This window comes from Anneissia japonica, unplaced genomic scaffold, assembly GCF_011630105.1.
Source record: "Anneissia japonica isolate Jap-2015-1 unplaced genomic scaffold, ASM1163010v1 scaffold9_len2422644_cov172, whole genome shotgun sequence".
NCBI classification, from domain to species: domain Eukaryota; kingdom Metazoa; phylum Echinodermata; class Crinoidea; order Comatulida; family Comatulidae; genus Anneissia; species Anneissia japonica.
In genome coordinates this window covers 133,976-147,631 of record NW_022758107.1, presented here as the reverse complement: position 1 = coordinate 147,631, position 13,656 = coordinate 133,976, and the positions used below count along the sequence as shown (strand labels likewise).

Sequence of the window (13,656 nt, the reverse complement as noted above, 5' to 3'; positions counted from 1 at the left end):
TTGCGAGGTAGCAGACACAGAACTAAACAATAGAAATGTCATGTTACCTTCACCCTGCATTCTGGGTATTTTAAGTGCTGCTCAGTCACACCTAAAAGAAGACTAACATGAGGTATCATTACGAAATACATCACATGGATACCAGTTCAAACCAATTTTTCAGCAGATACTATTACTGCATTGTATGAGCTTGAGCTTAAAGTATCAGTAGGCCGGCTGAAATCATTTTGTTTTATTGATTTGCTTGAATATGTATTCTGTAATGCAACAAATTAAATAACTTTGATTTGATTTAATGATTTCAACCTGAGGATAAGCCATTGGATTTACTACCATGCAGTGCTACTTTGATCAAATCTACAGTAAACAACAAAACAGTTTTATTGTTTCAGTACAATAAAATGGATTCCATTATTTTTAATGACCATCATCAACCTGTCATAATATAAGTTAACACACATCACAATGTACCACAGATTTCTGATACTGATTTCTGATATAGCACAAATATGAACTATTGTCCAATGGATTTTTTTTCTTTCTAATCAAAATAAATCAACAGGTTTTTAGCTACCCGCCAGTTCTTATCATGGAGGTATAAACCATGGAGGAAATATTCTTACTGTATATTATTTTTACTATATAATATTTTTATCTGCATTTTTGTAATTAGAGACCAAAGCTGCTAAAGACCATAGAAATGACAGTCCCAAAGTGGTCTTAAATTGGAGTGGGACCTATAACTTGAAAATTGTTATTTACTACCTGTTAGCAAATTTAAGTTTGATAGACCTTGATCGATTCAATTAATAACTGTGATGGTATTTAATAATTACATAACACTGAATAAGCTCATTGGATCCGATGATAAAAGGCATGTAGTTATTTCCTTTTTTATGATCCAAAAAGCAGACAAATGATGTCCCGTAAGGTGATACGATACAATCAATATAATATAATATAAGTTTATTTGTAAATTTACAAGTCATACAGAGAAATTTGAATTGGCTCTCTTACCTCAAATAAGCATGCAAATGACTAATGAGTGGGTGTACCACTAAAACCCAACTGTGAATGGATTAGATAACAGAAAAAAGTGGATAATGTAGCAGCGGTAGCAGCAATGACAAAAACAGGTAAATAGAATGCGATAGACAAAAAAAAGATCAGTTAATGTAACTGACTGAGCCGACTAACAACAGAACCAATAAATGGAAAACTGAAGAGGAATAAGGTAAAAAAAATTCCAAGTGGAGTTGTGGTTAAGATGCATGCCTTCTAATCCTAATGTCTTAGGTTCAAAACCTGTCTGATTTCTGGATTTTTTCTTACAACAAAACTCCATTCCATATTGAATGTGAAGGGATTGCCATCTATCTAATACGACAGTGTTAATCTCAAAATGTCTGTCTCTTTTCGGAGTTACTGTCTTTTTGTTTTATGTAATCCTTGGCCATGTGCCTAAAGGAATAAAACAAAATAGTTCAAAGTCTGAAGCATTAAGAGAAACAGAAATTGATAATTGAACATTAAAGTTTTAGAATAGCCACATGACATTGACGTTTTCTGCACAATTATTTCTGATTAATTTTTAATCCTCCTCACTAATAACAATTAAAATATCCACTTTCAATTCAATATGGAAAATTAATTTTGTATTAAAAACAGAGACTCTAATGCTAAAATCGTATACTTTAAAAATAATTCATATTATTTACACTGTTACAGTATTAATTTATATGATACAATTATTTTACATGAATTTGCATAATACAATTATATGAATTATTGTATTCAGGTTAGGTAATGAATAAAAGAATGACTAAAAGAATAGATTAATTCATTAGCTTGTTTCTCTGATTGATCATACTCAAATTTGTTGTAAATTAATGAAATTTTACATTCCTTCATTAAACAATAACTGTCTTTGAAATGGGTACTACTTTTTTTAATTACATATTTATAAGTTATAAATGGTTTAATTGAAACTGACTAGGAAATGGTTCAGCAATTGATAGAAACTTTTGAATGTAAATTATTAGCTGGAACAGTTCAGTGAGCGTAATGACATCACAATTCACATTTATTTGATTATTATAAAGAAAGGTTCTAGCATAGGACCATTTGTAAAGACAAGGTCAGACTCTTTTAAACAATGGTCAGGGAGATCCTGAAATCAATAACAAAACACTGTATTCATTTAATAGCCACAAAAACATATGACAAAGGCAATGAACAAAAAGGCAGGAATATAAAAAATAGAGACAAACAAAATCTGAATTTTATCAACATTGCAATTACTGTAATATCAAAAAGATTTACAATTATTATTGTGAATGATATAATTGAAATATACAGGCTGGAAATATATCTAGAATTATGCAGTACAGTATATTATCATCTTACTATACTAGCATACCAATTAATTTCATAACCAATCCTAGGCCTACTGTACAGTTATAATCAAGATTTTAAACTAAAATCTATCAATTGTAATATTTGCATGTCTTTAAATTAATCATTGTTCTGCAGAATGAATTTATTTTCCTTTTGTTTTTTTATTTTTTTTAACTCAAATTTCATTGTAATGCAAATTTAAGGATTAAGAAATTTTCCCATTTGTTTTTTAAGACAATGTAGGCCTACTGTACGGCACTTGATGGTGCTGCCACGAACCAGGATGTGGTATTATTAAAGTTCAACATGAGGTCAATGTTATGGTTACTCAAGGATGTTATTCACATTAAAGCTCTATTTAGAACCTCAAAATAGACCAGCCAGAGTAGCTGACCTACAGTACCGACCTTCAGTCCAGTATTTCAGCCCTCCAGCTGAAACACAAGGAGAGGCAGCGATGGGAATTGAACCAAGGACCTAGAGATCGCCACAGTGTGACCTATATTATAACTATTAAAACATGTTGAAAAGTTGTGCTGAAAAATTCAGTTATATAGGACCATTTAAATAATGCTCACTACTGTAGGTAGGCCTACTTGATACTATTTTTGGTTGGAAAAATTTTAGGCCAGCACTTGCAACTATTTATGATAAAGAGGCACACATAACAAATGGCTTACGTCTCATCAGAAAGATGGCAAGCTATTGAAGCATGCATTTTGGCCCTCCATTCGAAACGCAAGGAAAGCAACGAATGAATTGAACTGGGGGAGCCAGGGTTATGTCAGAATCTCCATGGCTCAGCGCACACAAATTGGCTAATACTAGTTGCCCAACTGAGTTAAGCTGCTATCTTTGCCAGCATTACTACCATACTTATCCATAATCAAATACAACAGACCATAGAATAGAACACCTAGATTAGTACTGTAATTGATGCAGTACCTTACTTTCACTGTTGTAGTCATGGATGGTCATATTAACTAATTTTTTTTTTCTGTCACACCATTAGCAAGTCTAAAAATAGAGCATAAACCATCAAAATTAGCCGAATGCAGTAATTGCCACATACCAAAAGCGTCATTAGAGCCAGATAAAGATATTTTAGGTAATTCAATGAATCTTTCCAATCCTGTTCAAAGCTGTGAAATAAATCCTACTTTTTAAATAAAAACGTTGCACCACAAAGTAAATTCCCAATATATGAGATGCAGCTTAATTAATCTAGATAAATCATTAAAATGTTTGAATAACAATAAACATTACCATACTGGTGTGTTACTGTTTATAATGTCTGGCTTCCATACTGTAAATATTGCTACATGGTATCGCTGACTTCTTTGGCGATGCTAATTGGTCAGTGGAATCAGGGACCTTTTCAGGGAGCGTCGGAGACAGCAGGCAGTGCAAGAATTGCAGTTAAAACAATGTAGTGACTGAGTAGTGATCGTATGGGAATCAAGTTTGAAACAGGCATGCTACATTGCTAGTTTCACTATATACTGCTGTATATTTTTTTTTTCTCTTAAATTTGAAAGAGATGTGTAGTGACAACATTAACAGTATAATAATGGTTAATAAATAAGGTACATTTCAAAGTAAATTAGTGATAATGGATTATCTATGCTGTGCATATTCATTCATCTTTACAAGAACTGCTTGTGGTACTAATTTTTTTTTTTTAATATCCATTTGCTTTTAAAATGAACTTACTTTTAATTATTTTTTTTCATAACAAATAAAAGAAAGCTTAAAAAATTATACCATATGTGGTTGTACTCGTTCCTTGTGGGTCATGAAAAATGTAATAGTATAAATTTTGTTTGCTTCTCGCGTTGTCATTTTGCTGTAGCGTGTTGCAGCTCTCGTGCTCTGTGCAAATATGCTTTTAAGCAGGTCATCACAGTATTTTTTTATAGTACTTAGTGAAAGTGAGTCAACATTAAGCAGAGATCATACATAACTATCTATGAATACAGTTTTCCTGTGGTTACATCTTTATCACAATTATTTATCTAGTCTTGTACATTTAATGACTATTTCATAAAAATTAGATGAGCCGTACCAGTCTGATATATAATATTTTTTTTAAATGGAGGATTAATTTAATTGACATTACACTTAACTTCTGAGCTGAGGGCAAACAATGCTCTCCTTCAGGTTAAATTTGAAGAAGCGCACTGTATGCTTGCAAGCTAGTGTGTTGTCAATATACAGTATGTAAGTAATCCCATTATGCAAATGGGTATTTGATATATCCAATTAATTGTAAATCCTACTTTACTGTATCAACATTAACACAATAAATCTTGACTTTATAGTTCATTATGTCAATAATGTTAAACAGACATGATCAGGAATAAATAATCCTTTAAAATACCGAGTATTTAATTAATAATAATAATAATAACAATAATAATAATAATAATAATAATAATACAGGAATTTATAACACGCCTTTTTCCAAGGGATGCAAGGCACAATAAAAATAAATAAAAAAGGCATCAATTGGCGATCAACAATGACACAAGATGAAACAATCATCAGACAAACACAAAAAATTTGGACAGTTCAGTGAGATCTACAGTACTTAGGGAACAAAACGTAAACTAAGATGCAAGAAGCATTTCGTAAATCACTGCCAGGAAGACTTTTTTAAAGCCTAGGTGAAGCAATTGAAAAGGCCCTATCACCAGCTTTTTTATTAGACCGAGGTACTGTATACAGTACAAAGGCAAATGAACCAGACCAACGAATATTATGGCCATTGCAATATTGTTCACTAGAGAGAAGTGAACAAATGTAATCAGGGGTACAGTACTGTTTTGGCAATTAATTGAACGAAATGTGAAGGAAAGTGTGCGAAAAATAATTCTGTCTAATCGGCATCCAATGAAGTTACCGTAGTAGTGGACTAGCAGTATGAAATTTAGGGAGGCGAAAGATGAAACATGCACACCTATTCTGTAGCTTCTGGAGGCTTTGAAGATCTACTGGAAAACTTTTATTGAAAAGAGCGTTAGAGAAATCCTAGCAAGAAAAGAACAGTGCGGACAGGTGTCAAAATCGATGTACATGTACTTTCACACATGGTACAGATCATGAAGATGTCTATTAATGGTCCGAGATAACTGGGTGACATGCTCAGTCATCTTCATTTCAGAAATTTGTTAAATTTTAAATTATCAAACAAAAAAAACCAAAGATGTGTAAATAGTCTCACACCGTAAAGAAATCATGTTTTTTATTGAGGTATGCAGAACTTTGGTTACAGTACCTGTGAAATCTATGAAAAATTTAATTTATGCACAGGTTTATGATTATTGAGATCAACAATATGATTATAACATTAATAACCACTAGCAAAATAGATAAAATTACAATTTGTTTTCATTATCATTTGGAACAAGGACTACAGTAGTTTATGTCACCGCATAGATGCATTATCCTGTCATTGTTTTGTAGTTGAAAATATTATCCATAAATAACCCAAAAAATATGTAATTATTAACATCAAATAATATTTCAAAATGTATAAATCCTAAAAAGTAAAAAAAAAAATAGTTACTATGCATTATCTATCTTTGCTACATGGAAACCTGTGTCATGGTAATTGTTTAATATGAGAAAAAGGTTCCAAAATTCATGTTTGTTTTTTTCCCAAGATGTATTTTATCCTAATGCAAATCATTATGATGTGAAGAAATTACGCAAAACATGTTCTCTGTGGATTAGTTAAATGTTTTCCCAACCCTATACTATATGGATTTGCTGCTGCATGACAAGCTTTACTTACTCAAACGTACTTAAAGATTCACACAGAACTCCCACAAGTGACATTCCATGGGGACCATATAGTTGACAAGTAATAATAGTCATAATGACTACTTATAGGAGTATTATCAGTAGAATAGATACAACACTGTGTTAATAACACACTACATTTCTGACTCAAACTTTCAACTTGAAGTGGTGGTTCACACACGTTCACTAATTAAACTTTATTTTAAGATACCTGTAATCACAAGGTGTAACTTTTCCATTTAAATTGTTAATTGTTTTGTGTAAAAGCAAATAATACATTACTATGTAGTGGGCACCACATGAGATCAGGATTGGTATTTTAAATTTATATTTTACAACTCATTAAAAAAAAATTAATACAACAATGATTCAGATATTGTTTTGTTTTGACAAATATGTACGTTGATGGATATGAATTGAAATTTGCAGAATACATGATTTTTTTTAAGATTTAACTTTTTATTTTTTCCTGACATTTGGAATTCTTCTGTAAATTGTTACAAATATTTGACTAAACTAGAAATTGCAAATTGCAAGTGAAGTGCTGCAAAGTACAACTGCATAAAATGTTCTTCGAACAAAATTATTTATGCGAGTCAAGTGAAAATAATGAATAATAAAAATAATAATAAAAAAATAATATGAGACACGACCCATTGTCTATATTATAACACTTCTCATTGGGTGACAAAGTCGTAATTTTTCATTTTTGTCAAAAAGTGTCTATAGTGATGAATTATGGTTTAGGTTTTTTTTAATAAAGTTTCAAAAATTTCTATGTATGTGGAAAATGTAGTTGATTACCAAAGGTAAAAATTTTTATTTTGAAGACTGCATGGACTGCATAGGAAGTGTACATTTTTTTATGGGGCAAGTTTCCAAGGGCGGGTTTTCTAGGGGCGAGTTGACTGTCAAGGAGTGTTGCTAAAGTGCAAGCCAGCGTGTCACAAGTGCGAGACACAAGTGTGAGTCAGCGAGCCATGACGTCACGCCAATAGATACGAGACGTTAACAAGTTGTGCGAGGTATCGGCTGAGATTTGTGGAGTACAATTCAAAAAACAACTATAGATCTAATAATGAATTATTGTGATGTTAAATAGACAAAGCTATCAAGGAGCGACGTTGTTTTTCATTGCAGGACCTTCGTCCCTTCAAGGCTAGGCCTATACCATCCTAGGTAGTCTAGGCCTAGAGTAGGGTTTTTTATTTGGTGAGATGATTTAGTATGGGGAGTTTTCAAGGCGGCGAATTTTCTAGGGGCGAGTTTGTAGAGGCGAGTTGACTGCCAACGCACCACACAACGTAAGCATGATCGAATTCAAGTCAACTCGGCACCAAGTCAACTTGGCCACAGTTTTGCGGCCCCCCTAGTATAACACATTTTTAATTATTGTTTTAAAATGTAATAATTAGCATGTTGACATAAATAAGTTTAACTGGGTTTGTAAATACTATAGGCCTCAAAATACTGTGCCGAGACTTGGGCTGAGTTGACATTTATACTGCCCATGGTTATAGTAAAAACGCTGAATAGTAATACTCAAGTGTCTCGAGCTGACGTAGAAACATAGTAAAAACGAGCGTTGGTACTGTGTATGCCAGTCTACAACAAGCGTCGCCTAAATGTAATAATTAGCACACTGAAATAGGCTAGTAAATAAGTTTAACTGGGTTTGTAAATAATATTGGCCTCAAAATATTGTGGCTGAGACATGGGCCGATTAAACGTAGAAATAGGAAACCTAGAAATATAGTAAAAACGCTGAATAGTAATACTCGAGCGTCGCGACATGCGGACGTTGGTACGTGTAGGTTAGTCTACAAACGTCGCCTAAAGTAAATGATTTTACCTGGCAGAACGAAAGAAGGAAACTCCGCTTTTTAGTCGTCTTAGGCCCTTGTTTTTTGACAATGACCTTTCAGAGGTCAAATTGCTGTCAAGAATATGAATTGGCTGCTTCGCAGCAAATACAGTAGGCCTCAATACTACTGGATATGGGATGTAAAAATAAACATAATATACAACTTTGATTTAATTATGAAGAATATTCAAATTGTTTCTTATTTATTTATTTATTATTTTGGATTTATAAAGTGCTTTTTCAAAAGGATCAAAGCGCTGTACATATCAAAGTTCAAAATATATATTTATATATAGAGAAATCTTAAAACTACCATTAAAAAATACAAAACTACTCGCTAGTTTTTGAAGATTTTAACACTGGGAGCCTGGCGGATCTCATAAGGAGTGCTATTCCATAGCCTTGGTCCAATAACAGAAAACGCACTATCACCAAATGAGGTCTTATAAGGTATCAATTAAAAAAAACACTTGTATATTAAACAAAAAGTGAAATAGAAATTATGTAGTATAAATAGGGACCATTTAATATCCCACACTAAACCCATTAAAATAATAAATTTATGAATACAGTTTATTTTATTTACTTATTTTATTTTATTTTAAAAATCATCCAACAGCGGAAGCCAATTACAGGATGTCTTATAATTTAGTCATAATATAGGCTACTAAATGTTTGCATTAAATGAATTACACCAGTATAATAATAGCATTAATTATATTAATATTTTATTGATACAACAATATTTAGCATATTTAGAATATTACATAATATAATTATTGACAAAAAGTGAAATAGAAAATATGTAGTATAATTGGCACCATTTAGTATCCCACACTAAACCCATTAAAATAATAAATTTATGAATACAGCTTAGTCATAATATAGGCTACTAAATGTTTGCATTAAATGAATGACACCAGTATAATAATAGCATTAATATATTAATATTTTATTGATATGGTTTAATACCAACAATATTTAGCACTATAATGGGTAGATAGAAGCTTTATGATATTTAAGCACTGCATTTAATAATGAAATGCATTGTATTTAATTCCCATGTCTGATAAATTTATTTTTTTTAATGTAGATTGTCACATAAATAATCAACATGGCAGCACAAATTTGGGTAACTGATACATTAAGAAAGCAATAAAGAATCTGCAACTTACTCAGTGTGTGTAAGTTACACGTTTCATACATTAAAGAAACTGGATATATTTGAAGTGACGTACAAATTAAGGTTTGCAGTAACTTGAACTGTGCATGCTCAGTAAATAAAAACAAATTAATTATTAATTATTATTAATCATTAATTATCACAAGTTTTTATGCCATATGTTTATTATTCGATCTGTTTATATAATCACCAGAATCTATCCCTATTTAAATTTGTCCCAAAATTTATAATTGACACTAAATATTTTCTGTTTAATTTATTTTTCGTATATTTTAATTATGATTAGATAGGCATAATACCAACATTTTACTTTTCTTTCCATATATATGTAATATAAGCATTAAGAAAAAATCCTTCCTGATATTTTTCGGAGCTTCCTCGATGCTAAGGCTATGCCTTATCTTATGAAGCCTCTGCTTTAAATATTGAATTTTTAAAAACAGTAAATGAAACAAAATTTGTTTTCAAATTCCTGATGGGTGAACAGTCCTTCTGAAATCTACCATATACTCATTTTAATATTAAAGTGATGTTAAAGTAATATTATTTCATCATTAGTTTACATCTCCATAATCTACTGCCAAAATAAGTCTTTAACCAATGGATATAAAATTTATTTACGTTTAAACCATACAACTTAAATAGCTCTTCGCGTATTTTGCATTAAAATTGATGGAATGTCTCCCCTCCTCTAGAATGGAGGAATAACCAATTGTGACCATTTGACGGAGAGGAGAAACTAAGTGAAAAAACAAACGCGAGCGGTACCTTTGATTTATCTGTTTATTATACTTAAGCATATCGCCGCCTCTCTAGGATGGAGAAAGATTGCTCCACGGACACCCTCATCGACGTTTCAGTTTTATCTTCTCCTATTTATTAACTTTGTTTTAAACCATCAAACAATGCAAACAGGTCAATGACAACAGATTAGAAACATTTATATCAATTTTTAAATTACTAAACTTTAGGACTAGGCCTAGGCCATAAGAGATAGACCTGGCTATAGATAGGCTATATCGGGATACTGTATAATTGCATTTCGTTTATTATTACAATTAGTAGAAAAGATAAGGCATTATTATTAAAATTCAAAAATATAACTTAATAATACTCAATGACCCGTCAGGATTGAATCAAATTTGAGATTCAGTCAATTGGGGGGGGGGGGGAGATTGAGGTTTCTTTGCCACCGCTACTAAATAATAACTAGCTATCCAGTGACAGTGTCTAGGGTAGGCCTAACCATTCATTCTTCATTCCTATCAAAATACAATACAAAATACATCTTTTTGTGATTAAAAAATACAAGGCCCTGGCTCAAAGATTTCAAATTAACAGTTCGAACCGCCACATGATTCTCTTTGTGTCGGGATGGTGTCGGACAGTAGCCAGAGAGATAGTTGTGCAATCAGCATGGACAAACTCTCATGACACGATTTTACTCTCCGCTCGGTGTAGTCAGCAACGTTCCCGTTTTTCAGCATGTCTCTCAACCCCAACAAGCCAACGTCTGTCTTGACTTGTACTCCATCTACCTCATTATATACGCCATACTTTCAAATTAATCTAATGAAAATTCTCATAGCTTTATACTTACTGAAACAAATTTGACTACTTCGATGAATACCTACTGCTTTCATTAGATTCTTTCTCACTACCGGCAACCTTCAGGAGCCAACGTACATATCACGATCTCCAACGCTGGTTGAGCAAAAAATAAACCGGCAACACAAACAATGCAAAAAAAATCTACAACAGAAACCTGAACTACATAGCGCCATCAATGAACATTACATAAAAGTAATTGGTCTTTATTCCAGTCGCTTATTCTGTATCTACTGTACAGTCTAGTCAGTCCTGTACTCAGAATTTTTTTTCCAATAATTTTTAGTCCAGCAGCTAGATGGTTCTACGTGTACATACTCTACGGTTTATATAGACCTGTTTTTTTTTTTCATGCTCCTGATACTTTTGGTCATCTTTTTTGGCCATGTTGATGATTTTTTCCCCCAAAAATCAGGAAAAATCCATAACTCTGTTAGTATTTTAATATCAGATTGTGTATGTTGAATTTGGTAAACTTTTTGAACAAATAACTCTTTTAGTATTTATTAAGGGGGGTTGAATTTGGTTTTACTCAGAATACATGTATTTCTATTTGCTTTAATGGAACATTTTCTCTAAAAATAACCAGGAAAATATTTATTACCAAAAAACCCATTTTAAGGGCAAAAAACATGATTTTATTAATTTTCTTACTTTCAAGGCCATTAAATGTTTAAATTCACTCAATACAGTACTGGCAATAAACTTAAATGACATTCATAAATCACAAACAAATATATACTTTTTAATGTTTTATACTTTATTCATAACAATATACCTAATTTTACTTTAGAAACATCGGCTTACAGTAGGCATGGAGGTAGGTAACCTTAATATTGTTCAGGGAAGTTGAATCTGGCCTCAACTTACTTGGAATACATGTATTTCTAAGCTTTAATGGAACATTTTCTCCACAAAATACCAGGAAAATATTTGTTACAAAAACTCCAAAATAATTTTTCTAATTTTCTTAATTTCAAGGCTTTCAAAGGTTTTAATTGACTCAATACTGCTAAATGGGCTAAAGTAACATTAAATCACAAATATATATTTTTTAAATTCTTGTCTTCTCGGATAAGGACTATAAACCGTAGGCCCAGTGTACTCAATGATTTGTGCGCACCAGCACATCCTTTGAGACAAGTAGGGGGATACCCAAGTGTACTGGAACAGACAGCCCCTTGTGGTGGACGACGAGAGTTGTTGGTACCGGGTTACCTGGTAGCACAGACACTAAGGGACCCTTAGCGGTGAAGAAAGTCATTGATCGAGTTCCTATTCCACATATCAAGTGCCCTGAGCATCTTATGTTTGATGGATATGGTGCTATATAAAACCACACTATTGTTATTATTTAATATTATTATTTTACTTTTTTTTTAAAAATCCAAAAATTGGTAAACAATCCGTAATTTTAGTAAGGGAGTTACATTTGGTCTTGAATTGTTTGGCATTATGTGTATTTCTATCTGTAATAGAATATTTTCTCCAAGAAGTACAAAAAAAAATATTATTGCCAATAAACCCTGTTTCATGTCAAAAACATGATTAGTATAATTTCCTTATTTTCCAAGCCATCAAATATTTTCACTTATTGTAATATTAAATGCTGACATATGATAGCTAATATGACTAATAAATCACAAATACTGAAGCTAGGCATATATATTTCTTCCTTATCTGAGCTACTAGCACCATTAGAAAAATAAGTAATATTAAAAACAGGTAAATGATCAGAAATATCACTACAGTAACCCACCAAGTTGTGATGTTCAAACTGATTGGTGATAATGCTATCTAACAGGGAAGAGTGGTTTTGGTGATTGGAGATGGTCTATGGATACGGAGAAGGCAAAATGGTTGCTAAACAGGCGTCACTCTCCGATTAAATTTTTTTTCTCCATACACCCGAAAACAACATCTCAGGCGTTTTTAGTGATCCATTTTTTTTTTCTTTTTTTCTTTTTAACTTTCCAAAAGAGGGGCCAAAAACGCCCCTGCTCTAACATGTTTAGGGTGGTGGGAGGACCAGACGGCACCCCCCCCCCCACAAAATCCTTTCCTGCTCTAACATGATAAGGGTTGTGGGAGGCCCAGACGTCGATCCCTATGGATCCGCCTAGAAAATAATCATTCTTCTGTCTTCTTCTGAACGTCATAGAGAACGGACGTGTCACGGCGCTGCTCCTGCGGTCGACGTTTCTGCTCGCTTTTAGTTACCTTTCATTTTACCTTTTTGCTGTTGTTTGGTGAATTGTCTGTGCCGTGTCCGTTTCTGCTGTGTTACTTTTAATGATATTGTGATGGTGTTTGCTAAACGTGGTTTGTGTGGATTTTTGCTGTACTTGGTCTACCTTTTATGTGTCACTTATTCTTCGGAGGAACTACATACTTTTAACGTACCGTCTACAACACCTGTTACATTTCTCGAGAATGCGCCTAAAGAAATGCTTAAGCAAAAGAAAACTGTACGAAGGAAGAGAGGGAAAGCGGGTGGTGTACGGAAAAAATTACGGTCTCGTAAGTTCAAACCATATATCCCATCTCTTATTATGGGGAATTTACAATCTATATGCAATAAAATGGATGAATTACGTGCACTTGTTGAATATATGCATGAATTTAGAACAGCCAGTATGTTGGCATTCTCGGAGACATGGCTCACTGCAAAACACAACACTGATTTTGCTAACATTAATGGTTTTACGTTGGTAAGAGGGGATAGAACGGACGAAGCACTAAAAAATGGCGGCGGCGGACTATGTCTTTATGTTAATGAACGATATTGTCATCCGAAGAA

General features: G+C 32.7%; 1 protein-coding gene across 1 annotated transcript in view; it reads right to left on the bottom strand.

Moving 5' to 3' along the window:
• The window catches only part of LOC117125100 (sodium bicarbonate transporter-like protein 11), a gene marked incomplete in the record, with an annotated part of 65,239 nt that extends 54,253 nt beyond the window's left edge, over positions 1–10,986 (bottom strand). The window contains 1 exon segment of the mRNA XM_033271489.1: positions 10,849–10,986.
• Positions 10,987–13,656: the final 2,670 nt, after the last annotated feature.